Consider the following 9972-nt stretch of genomic DNA (forward strand, 5'->3'; position numbering starts at 1 on the left):
CAATATAGCCCGGTCATAAAGTTTGCTTAAATATATTTTTTAATTCTTGCAGATTTCGTATATATTGTTATAGAGTTAATTCTATCGATTTTTATATATTATAAAGTTGTGATTTCAAAAATATAAAAAATATATCAATATGACTAGAGTGCATCAGCTTGAATGGAAAACGGAACCAAAACTTATGAAAAAAATAAATGTGTGTGTGTGTATATATATATATATATATATATATAAACTTGAGTTCCTTTAGCTATAATCGAAACCGAAACAAAACTTATGAAGAATTCTTAATAAAATTATTTAAAAAAAAAATAGATTACTGGAGTGCCATCAGTTATAATCGAGACCGAAACCAAAACTTGGTAGAATTATTTATTAGAAGAAATGGAAGTCCATAACAATTAAACGAGAGTAACTCGGATATAAGCGTGACACACAAAATAAATAACACACGTTATCCTACTAATATATAGATAATAATAATAATAATAATAATAATAATTCTACCTCTCCAAACCAAATGGTGGCATCATCTCGATTAATACCAGACATAATATGCTCATCAAGGAGGATGGAAAGATCTAGGAAGGAATGCACCATCCATACATCCACTGGAAGGGAATGGAGAATTACTGAATATTGCTGCTTAAATGCCAGAGAAGACCGTTAATAGAAAAAAAATCCAAAAATAACCGGCTGTTCCAATAATGCAAAATGATTTGCAATAATTAATAAACTTAAAAGAAAAAAACACAGACGTTATACACATACTTAAACCCTGTGACTTTTGAAACGATTATCTATCAATATAAAGCTATACAATATGACCCATGTAGATATTTCTTTGTAAAAAAAAATAAAATAAAATTAATGCTTGGATTATTTTGTCTTACAGCAAACCAGAGGTATATACCCCAGCAAACACAACACCATGTCGCCAACGACCCCCTCAACTGGCTCCCCGTACAGCCATCAATCGACCCCTGTCGCCTGGACCCCAAATACTTACTATAGAGGAGGGGCACCTCGCTACCCTGTAATGCAGTCGCCAGCTTATGGGAGTTACACCCAATCTCCAGTAAGTAACTTTTTTTTGCTCTTCTTTTTGCATTTTGTTTCAGTTACTATCGGATGACACAAAAAAAATGCCACCCATGGAATCGTTAATAAAATGTGGAATCCTTTCTGCAATCCAACCATATTTAGTGCAAGTAAACTTCACTCTATATCTGACTTGCCCACCAAGTTTTATTTGTAAATGTTCATCAGTCATTGTTTTATCACTCTTCAATGATATGGGAAACACTTTGGTGATCGTTTCATCAGTAGAGCTTCAAATTAACCAGACAAAAATCCTCCTTATACATTCTAGAATTTTATCCATACTTTTGGAAGTATAATGGGGTATGATCTCACACAGTCGGACGATTCTATTTATAAACGATGCTGCTAGGAACTGCCGAATCGAATTAATTCACGTTCTGCTACCAACCAATCAGAAACCAGAATTGCTTCATAAATATTAAACCTTCTCTGTACCAATTTCACATGTTTTTTTGTTTGTTTTTTTTTCCGTCTCGACACGGTAAGAATATTTTGCTCTGTGGAACTGTCTACTGCAAACAAGTCACCTCTCAGGACTTGTGTGTAACAGCGAACCATCTGAAACTGTTCTGTCTACTGCAAACCAGTCACCTCTCAAAACTTGTTTAGAACAATGAACCATCTGAAACTGTTCTAAAACTAAACATGGCTTACACTTCTAGAGATAATATCTATTAAAACAATCCCCCCAGACTTTTTTTAACTGGGGATTTACTGACAATTTTTCATGTTGTATTTAGATGCGTTTCAATGCAAAAGTGTATATGCTGAGAGCATATTATTGTATGACAATAAAATAAAAACTGCTGGACATTCGTGACTGTAAATTGGTGGACAAGTTAGGCATAGATTAAAGTTTATTCATATCAAATTAGATTGCAAAGACGATTGTGATGGAGCGAAGCATATTTTAGGTGGAGGTAAATGGTATTGAAGAAAAATGAAAATAATTTAACAAAAAACACAAAAACACAGCACCATTCTAAAATCAAAAAATGCTGCCGATAACTGTCAAAGTAAAAGTTTATTTAATTTATATCCTCCCAGTAGTTTTATATGACCTTGATTGTATCACATGGACTAAACAATTAGCCAATCGGATTGACGTGTTTCAAAATCACGTAATGAATTTCATTATGGAACATAGCTTGATTGAAAAAAAATACCCGCCCTCCGTCAAATTACTTCCCTACCCCTCTATTTGATAAAATCAAAAGTAAAACCCTTAAACGTTTTGGCCATGTCAAACGATCAACCACTGGCCTGTCAAAGTTATGCTTTGAGGTATGTTAGAAGACAAAAGAGGCAGAGGAAAGCCAAGGAGAAGGTGGAGAGAAAATGTTTTTGATTGGACATCTCTCAACAGTTAGGTGTTCATCAACCAACTTGCCCTGAATCGGAAGAAATGGTGAAAAATAAGTTCGCAATCTGCACCAAGCGGAAGATGCGACTCCTGATGGGGGGCATCAAATCTACAATTGGTTCTACTCAACTTTGTCACTGGTAAAATACTTGAAAAACACTGGTAAAATACTTGAAAAACATTGGTAAAATACTTGAAAAACATTGGTAAAATACTTGAAAAACATTGGTAAAATACTTGAAAAACATTGGTAAAATACTTGAAAAACACTGGTAAAATACTTGAAAAACATTGGTAAAATACTTGAAAAACATTGGTAAAATACTTGAAAAACATTGGTAAAATACTTGAAAAACATTGGTAAAATACTTGAAAAACATTGGTAAAATACTTGAAAAACATTGGTAAAATACTTGAAAAACATTGGTAAAATACTTGAAAAACATTGGTAAAATACTTGAAAAACATTGGTAAAATACTTGAAAAACACTGGTAAAATACTTGAAAAACATTGGTAAAATACTTGAAAAACATTGGTAAAATACTTGAAAAACATTGGTAAAATACTTGAAAAACATTGGTAAAATACTTGAAAAACACTGGTAAAATACTTGAAAAACATTGGTAAAATACTTGAAAAACACTGGTAAAATACTTGAAAAACATTGGTAAAATACTTGAAAAACATTGGTAAAATACTTGAAAAACATTGGTAAAATACTTGAAAAACACTGGTAAAATACTTGAAAAACACTGGTAAAATACTTGAAAAACATTGGTAAAATACTTGAAAAACATTGGTAAAATACTTGAAAAACATTGGTAAAATACTTGAAAAACATTGGTAAAATACTTGAAAAACATTGGTAAAATACTTGAAAAACATTGGTAAAATACTTGAAAAACATTGGTAAAATACTTGAAAAACATTGGTAAAATACTTGAAAAACATTGGTAAAATACTTGAAAAACATTGGTAAAATACTTGAAAAACATTGGTAAAATACTTGAAAAACATTGGTAAAATACTTGAAAAACATTGGTAAAATACTTGAAAAACATTGGTAAAATACTTGAAAAACATTGGTAAAATACTTGAAAAACATCTAATATTTTTCTTTTTTAGGAATTTGTCTTTCAGTACATCTCTGTGTATCCAAAACCAAAAGGGATTTTCATGGACAGACTTTCTTTTATAAAACTACTGATCTTTAGAACACATTTCCTCGGGATTGCTTCCCTGTAGACTGCAACATGGTCCTCTTCAAGCCCAATTTCAGCAAATACCTGTCAAGTTGTCAAGTAATCAAAATATGTCCATTGTATTAATCATAGTAGTCTTCATCATCCAACTAATTATCTCATTATCCCTGCATCCTTGAATGGCTTTTCACCTTGACAGGTGATGACATTAGCATATAAAAAAATCTGGCGTTGCTTTTATTACACCTGAAACAACACAACCAAATGAGGAATTCATTCTCGTCTTGCAATTTCCATCAATAATTCACTCTTTTCAGAGCCAAGTAAATTATATTTAGTTTGCTAGTTTTTTATGGGGGTCAGCTATTGTATTTTACTTTTTTAATTCGTTTTCATATGCATTAATCAAACGGCGAATTGCGCTTGGATGGAAAGTCTTTTCCAAAATAGAAAACATCATGATGAATAGAAAATCCACTATGAACATTAAATGGAAAGCGTTCAATGAATACATAATACCTTTTATGACATATCATGCTAGTGAAACATGGGCACTCAATAGTGATTAAAGCGAAGAGTGGCACAACACAAAACGGAACGCATTATGCTCGGCATTAGTCTATGTGAAAGAAAAAGAAACACCTGGATCGGGCAGCAAACTGAAGTAAATGGCGTCATCACTACCATATGAATGGCTAAATATAGATGGGCAGGTCACCTTTCCATATCTATAGACCTCTAGACTAACAAAATGGACCACAAGGTAATGGAAAAGACTAAGAGGAAGGCTCAAATCCTAGTCGATAAACAACAGCTAACTGGGTCCTACATAGCCACATCTAGCCACAGAGAAAGCAAAGTGGAATGAAATAAGAGAGGGGGGTTCCTTTTCCGGAAGTGACCTAAAACCATGATAATGGTGATGATGATAATCATTTTGAATCACCGGTTATCAAATCCAAAGACCACTTAAGGATAATTGGATTTTCAATTGGATGACGAACAATATTATGAAAGGATTGGAAACGATGGATAGAATGGGCAGAATGAGGTTTGGATAGTAATTTCCTTCCATAATCTTTCCATTCTCTTCAATCCTTTATTACGATTTTATGTTGTACGAACCAAAGTTAGTGCCATCACATTTTAATTTTTTTCTTAAATTTTACTCACTAGAAGTTTTCACACAAGCCATTGTCAGCAATTGTTCACTGACGATAGTCAGCGATGTTCCATTTACATCCGAGTGATTACGTGTCTCCTCATATTTCCTGCACTCACAACTTTTTTCCATAATCTTTACAAATTCCTTTGCATTATCGTAACAGCCACTATCATTAATTTTTCATAAGCAACAACCATTGATCTTCTCTGCAATTTGAGTGACAATAAGTTTCTCCAAGGTTTCACTTACTCTCGTGCTTTTCCTTGAACTTGTGACAATTTTGTGTAACATCAGCTGAGGCTGATATTACACAAAATTGTGTATGTGTGTGCTGTATGATCTCAACCTTCCTTTTGATTCCAATTTCTCCTAGTCTTTTTTCTAAGTTTATTTCACTACATTAATCGGTATTGATTTTCTTTGTGTTCTTTATTCATTTCCACTCACTAAAGGTTTTCATACAGGTGATCTTCAGCGATTGCTCACTGACCAAAATCGGTGGTGTTCCCTGGAGTCTGAGTGAAAAGTTCACTCAGATTTCCAGTACTCTCTAATTCCTTTGATAACCATCGCAAATGATTTTGCATTATAGCAACAGCCGTTGGCAACGGCTATTATTATACCCTGGAGTTTAGATGGCAGTAAGCTCCCCCAAGATTCCAAAATTATCTACATCCTTCCAATGGATGGATGGATGGATGTGTATTGCACTTTCCTTGATTCTTTGTGATTATTATCATTATCAATCATTATTGTTGTAGTTGTTATTACTGTTGATGCTGTGTAGTAGTAGTAGTAGTAGTAGTAGTAGTAGTAGTAGTAGTACAAATGCTTATTACTTCAGTCGAAGATGCAACGCATAAAAACAGGTAAGTCATATTTCCATTATAAACTTTTATCCTATTATTGTACAAGTTTTCCCAACTTTGTGTTGTGTGGCCATTAATTTAAATATTTCCTTTTCTTTATCCTGTTAAAAGATAAAATATATGTCATCATCATCATCATCATCATCATTATAAAAAAAAAATCAAATTATTCATACTAAGCAAAAGTTTTGTTTCTAAAACGTAGCAAATCCGAAAAGGTCATCTTTTCAAACATCTTGATTTCAGGAATTGTTGAACTCTAACCTTTTACGCCTAACCAATATCCAGACAATTTGAATATGCTTGCTATGCGTGTATTGATAAGAACATATATTGATGTCAAGTTATTTAGAAAAGTTACATTTTTTGATGAAGCTAAACATTTTTTGATGAAGGGCGCAGGACTGTCCGGAATATTAAAATAATAACATTTATGATTAATGTACTTTCAGATTTGCTCTAAGACTATATTGGTTTTACAAATTGGAAGAAATTTATAAATTTTAGTGCAGATATTTTTTCTTTTCTACTATGTATTCTTGTTTTGACATTGTTTAGAGTTTAAATTCTCTCGTTTCCATCTTGGCCTAGGGGTTGAATATTAGACTACAGAGTCAAAGGTTACTTTGCAATTGGGTTTGAATCGTTCGATCGATAGTAATTATTATTTCCTACACCCAATATTGAATAAGCACTCGTGTCTGCAGATAAAAACAATATTTATATTATAATTATAAAATATATTAAATAGCGCCCCATAAAACAAGGATTAGGCCTCTGGATACTTATATAAGAATATAGTGTGTGTGTGTGTGTATGTGTGTGTGTGTGTGTGTATATATATATAATATATATATATATATATATATATATATATATATATATATATATATAAAAGTGTGTGTGTGTGTGTGTGTGTGTGTGTCTAGTCACGAATAGACTCCTATATGGTTGACTATTTTAAAAAACTGATTACATATAATGATAGAAGATGTATCGAGAGACAGGAATGGGTATGTTTGATCTGGCAGAACAGTGGTTCATTAAAATTGTGGAGTCTGCGTTCGCGCCTGGCCTCCATAGAGTGGAAATAGGGACAAACTTTAATAAAGACTTTTCATATCTATCTGCGTAAGTATACTTTGATAATTATGTTTCTGTTTGAAGAAATATGGTATAATAAAATTATGGGATGTTCGTTCGCACCTGACCTCCTGAGAATGGAAATATGTCACAAAGTGTAACAAGGTTTTTTAATATAGATCCACAGAATATTGTGATAAGTGTTTTCGTGTGAACAGCTATGGTATAATAAATTATAGGGTTTATCTATTTTATTTTTACGTTCATCATATTTTGCTTTGGTTTTAATACCCCCAAATTCAACCCAAATTTACAATCCTTCCTTTTCATAACCTATCATACTTTCATAAATCAGAGTCCATTTTCTGTAGGCTGTTTTTTAACTCAGTCAACGACGGGTATTTTTGCTAGTATATATATATATATATATATATATATATATATATATATATATATATATAAAGAGAGAGAGAGACAAAGGATCTGTTTCTTGTCTAAAATGATAACTTGCTTCACATTCGAGAAAAAATAGCTTTATGAAAAGCATTCAAAATTATAGGCGTAATTATAGTTTTAATATTTCGAGCAGTCCCATGCTCTTTTTCAAAAATATGATAAAATGAAACTGTTGAGATAAACTGGAATTTTCAACTTCGTGCAGTTTTTCTTCTTTTGTCTTAATGTGCAAGTCAGTTCCTGTAAAATCTCTCTACCGACTGGCAAAGGAAGCCGCCGTCTTTTTCAACAAAAAAGAATAAATAAATAAACAAAGGTATGCGTGTGCTTTTATCTCGTTGCGGTGTACAATTAAAACGAGTTCCATCAATGAACAAATTAAATTCTTAAACTCAAATTCTATAACATATATCTATGTCTATCACATAATCGAGACATCGAAGTGTAGACCTGTTTTGTGTATAAAACATTTCGTCTATTTACGTGCATATGTGGATGGGAAGTTTCACGTCCGCATCTGTTACCAAAATGATAATCAGTGTTTTACTGTTGGGCAGCATTTACCCAAGACGGGTTGAACCAGCTTCCTTCGGAGGAGGAAGTTTCATGGGAATATTAAGTTCACAAGCAGTCTCCAGTCGCATGAATATCCCAGTTAAGGAAAATGACAACATTATGTTTTTACAGTTCTTGCAGGAAGGTGTCAACATCCTCCTACATACAGCGCCTGGTATTCCTAAATGGTCACTGATCTGGTACTGACTAGATTTAACGTTGCATAACTTCAGTGATCTAATAAGAACAAGTGTGTCATGTGATTATGCCGCAGTAGCATTAGGTTCACAAGAAGTGCAGTGGAATTATAGTTAGGTCGATAAAGAATTACCAACAGTGTGACTATGCATGGAACAGAAACTTAGTCAGTTAGGGTGTGAGGACATACATTGTATGGAGAAAAAATGAGATTAGAATGATACGATGGATGTGTAGTGTGAGTTTTAAGACCGATTTCGTTCTGATGACCTCAGAGGAAGACTAAATCTGAATACAATACGGAGATGTATGCTGAACAGTAGACTTTGATGGTATGCGCAGATTAAAATAATAGTTGCGAGTTTGGGAGTGGTAGATGGAGAAAGGTAGCGGATAGGATTCACAAGGAAAGGCCCAGACAAACATGGGAGGAATTGATAAAAAAATAAATTTGAGAAAAAGAAGAATAAATAAAGACCTGGTCAGAGATATGTTAATTTGTAAATCATTCTTTTAAAAATCATTTAACACATAACAGCATGTGAAATGGATATTAAACCGATGACGATGATAATGATGTACATTACATATATAGATTTACTTTTATATGTTACTAGCATGGGTGACCGGCGTTTCCCGGGTGTTTGGAAGTGTATATTGAGCAAAAAAATAAATAAATAGTGGTAGTAGGTAGGCAGGCTCGAACTCGTACCGCGAAGGAGGAAAAGAATGTGAAAAAAAAACGCGACGTCTTTACCGTTGCGTCCATCGCCAAACCGGAAGTGGTGAAGTTTTAAATTAAGGCTAGTCAATCAAAAAGAGGAGATGACTTTGGAAAATATCGGCGAAAAAAGCGACCGTCCTTGTAGAAAAATGCGCAGCTGAGGGTGAAAGAATTAATGTTTTTAGTCAATTTTTCGATATTTGTCGTCCGAAGGGTCGAGCTTCAAAATGATACCAATCTCGTGAAAATCCATCGCTTCTGTCGAAAGTTTTAGACAAACATACAAATATACGTACATTTAAACAGAAAGGTGTAATTCATATTATAGAAGATTATTATGGTTTCATACAGTGACGCAATCATTAACCGGTCCAATCTCGAGGGTTAGTGTCGAAATTACTATTTTTTATTCTGCAATTATATATATATATATATATATATATATATATATATATATATATATATATATATAATAATAATAATAATAATAAAGTCGTATTCCTGTTTGTTTTATTTGTTTGTTCACAATTTAATTAATGTGTATAAAAGTTACACTATTTCACAAATTAATTTTCATACTGAAAACGGATGTTTACACACTTTTATTCCAGTGTGATTTCTGTTCAAAAGAAATCTACATTCAATTGAGTAACCTGATTTTCATATTACATCAAAGAAAATCTATTTTAATAATTAGCTCGATTTTATTAATTGCTTGTTGTAATAGAATGGTTTCGATTATTCTATTTAGAAATATTAAAGTTGATTTATTTATTTTATTTTTAATTTAATTTACATTTAATTTATTTGCAATTATTAACTGACAACAGTTGCGTTTAAAGCAGAAAGTAAGCTCATTTATTTAAACTATGAGAGTTAATTCCCCTTTCAACTCAGAGTGTTTCTTCGTGTTTGATTTTTATAGACCAAGATGGTTTGGTTTCATGCTTCCCTAACTTCAACATGTGGTCATATTTCGTAACAAGTTAAGATATCCAGTGTGTCTTTGATAGTATGTGATTAATCCCTTTGCCCGGCAGTATGTTTCGACCGGGCAACGCCGGGTATATACAGCTGATATATAAAGCAGAAGGAATGCCTCTTAGGTTTGAGCGTAATTAGTCTTTAGGATCTTCGAGTAATATAACGTTGCTGTATTACAATCGCTTTCCCCCATTTTTTTCTCATTCTTCATCCCATACATAACATAACGCAACGATAATTTCGATTCTCATTCGTGTTTTTTTTC

General features: G+C 32.7%; 1 protein-coding gene across 1 annotated transcript in view; it reads left to right on the forward strand.

Moving 5' to 3' along the window:
• Nucleotides 1-900: 900 nt before the first annotated feature.
• LOC145291518 (RNA-binding motif, single-stranded-interacting protein 3-like) overlaps nucleotides 901-9972 on the forward strand; it is a 553599-nt gene continuing 544527 nt past the window's right edge. Inside the window, exon 1 of the transcript XR_013869432.1 lies at nucleotides 901-1081. The gene's annotated coding sequence lies outside the window, so the exon portion shown is untranslated. The remainder of the gene's footprint in view (nucleotides 1082-9972) is intronic.

This window comes from Euprymna scolopes, chromosome 12 (assembly GCF_053919585.1).
Source record: "Euprymna scolopes isolate OS-2025 chromosome 12, ASM5391958v1, whole genome shotgun sequence".
NCBI lineage: Eukaryota > Metazoa > Mollusca > Cephalopoda > Sepiida > Sepiolidae > Euprymna > Euprymna scolopes.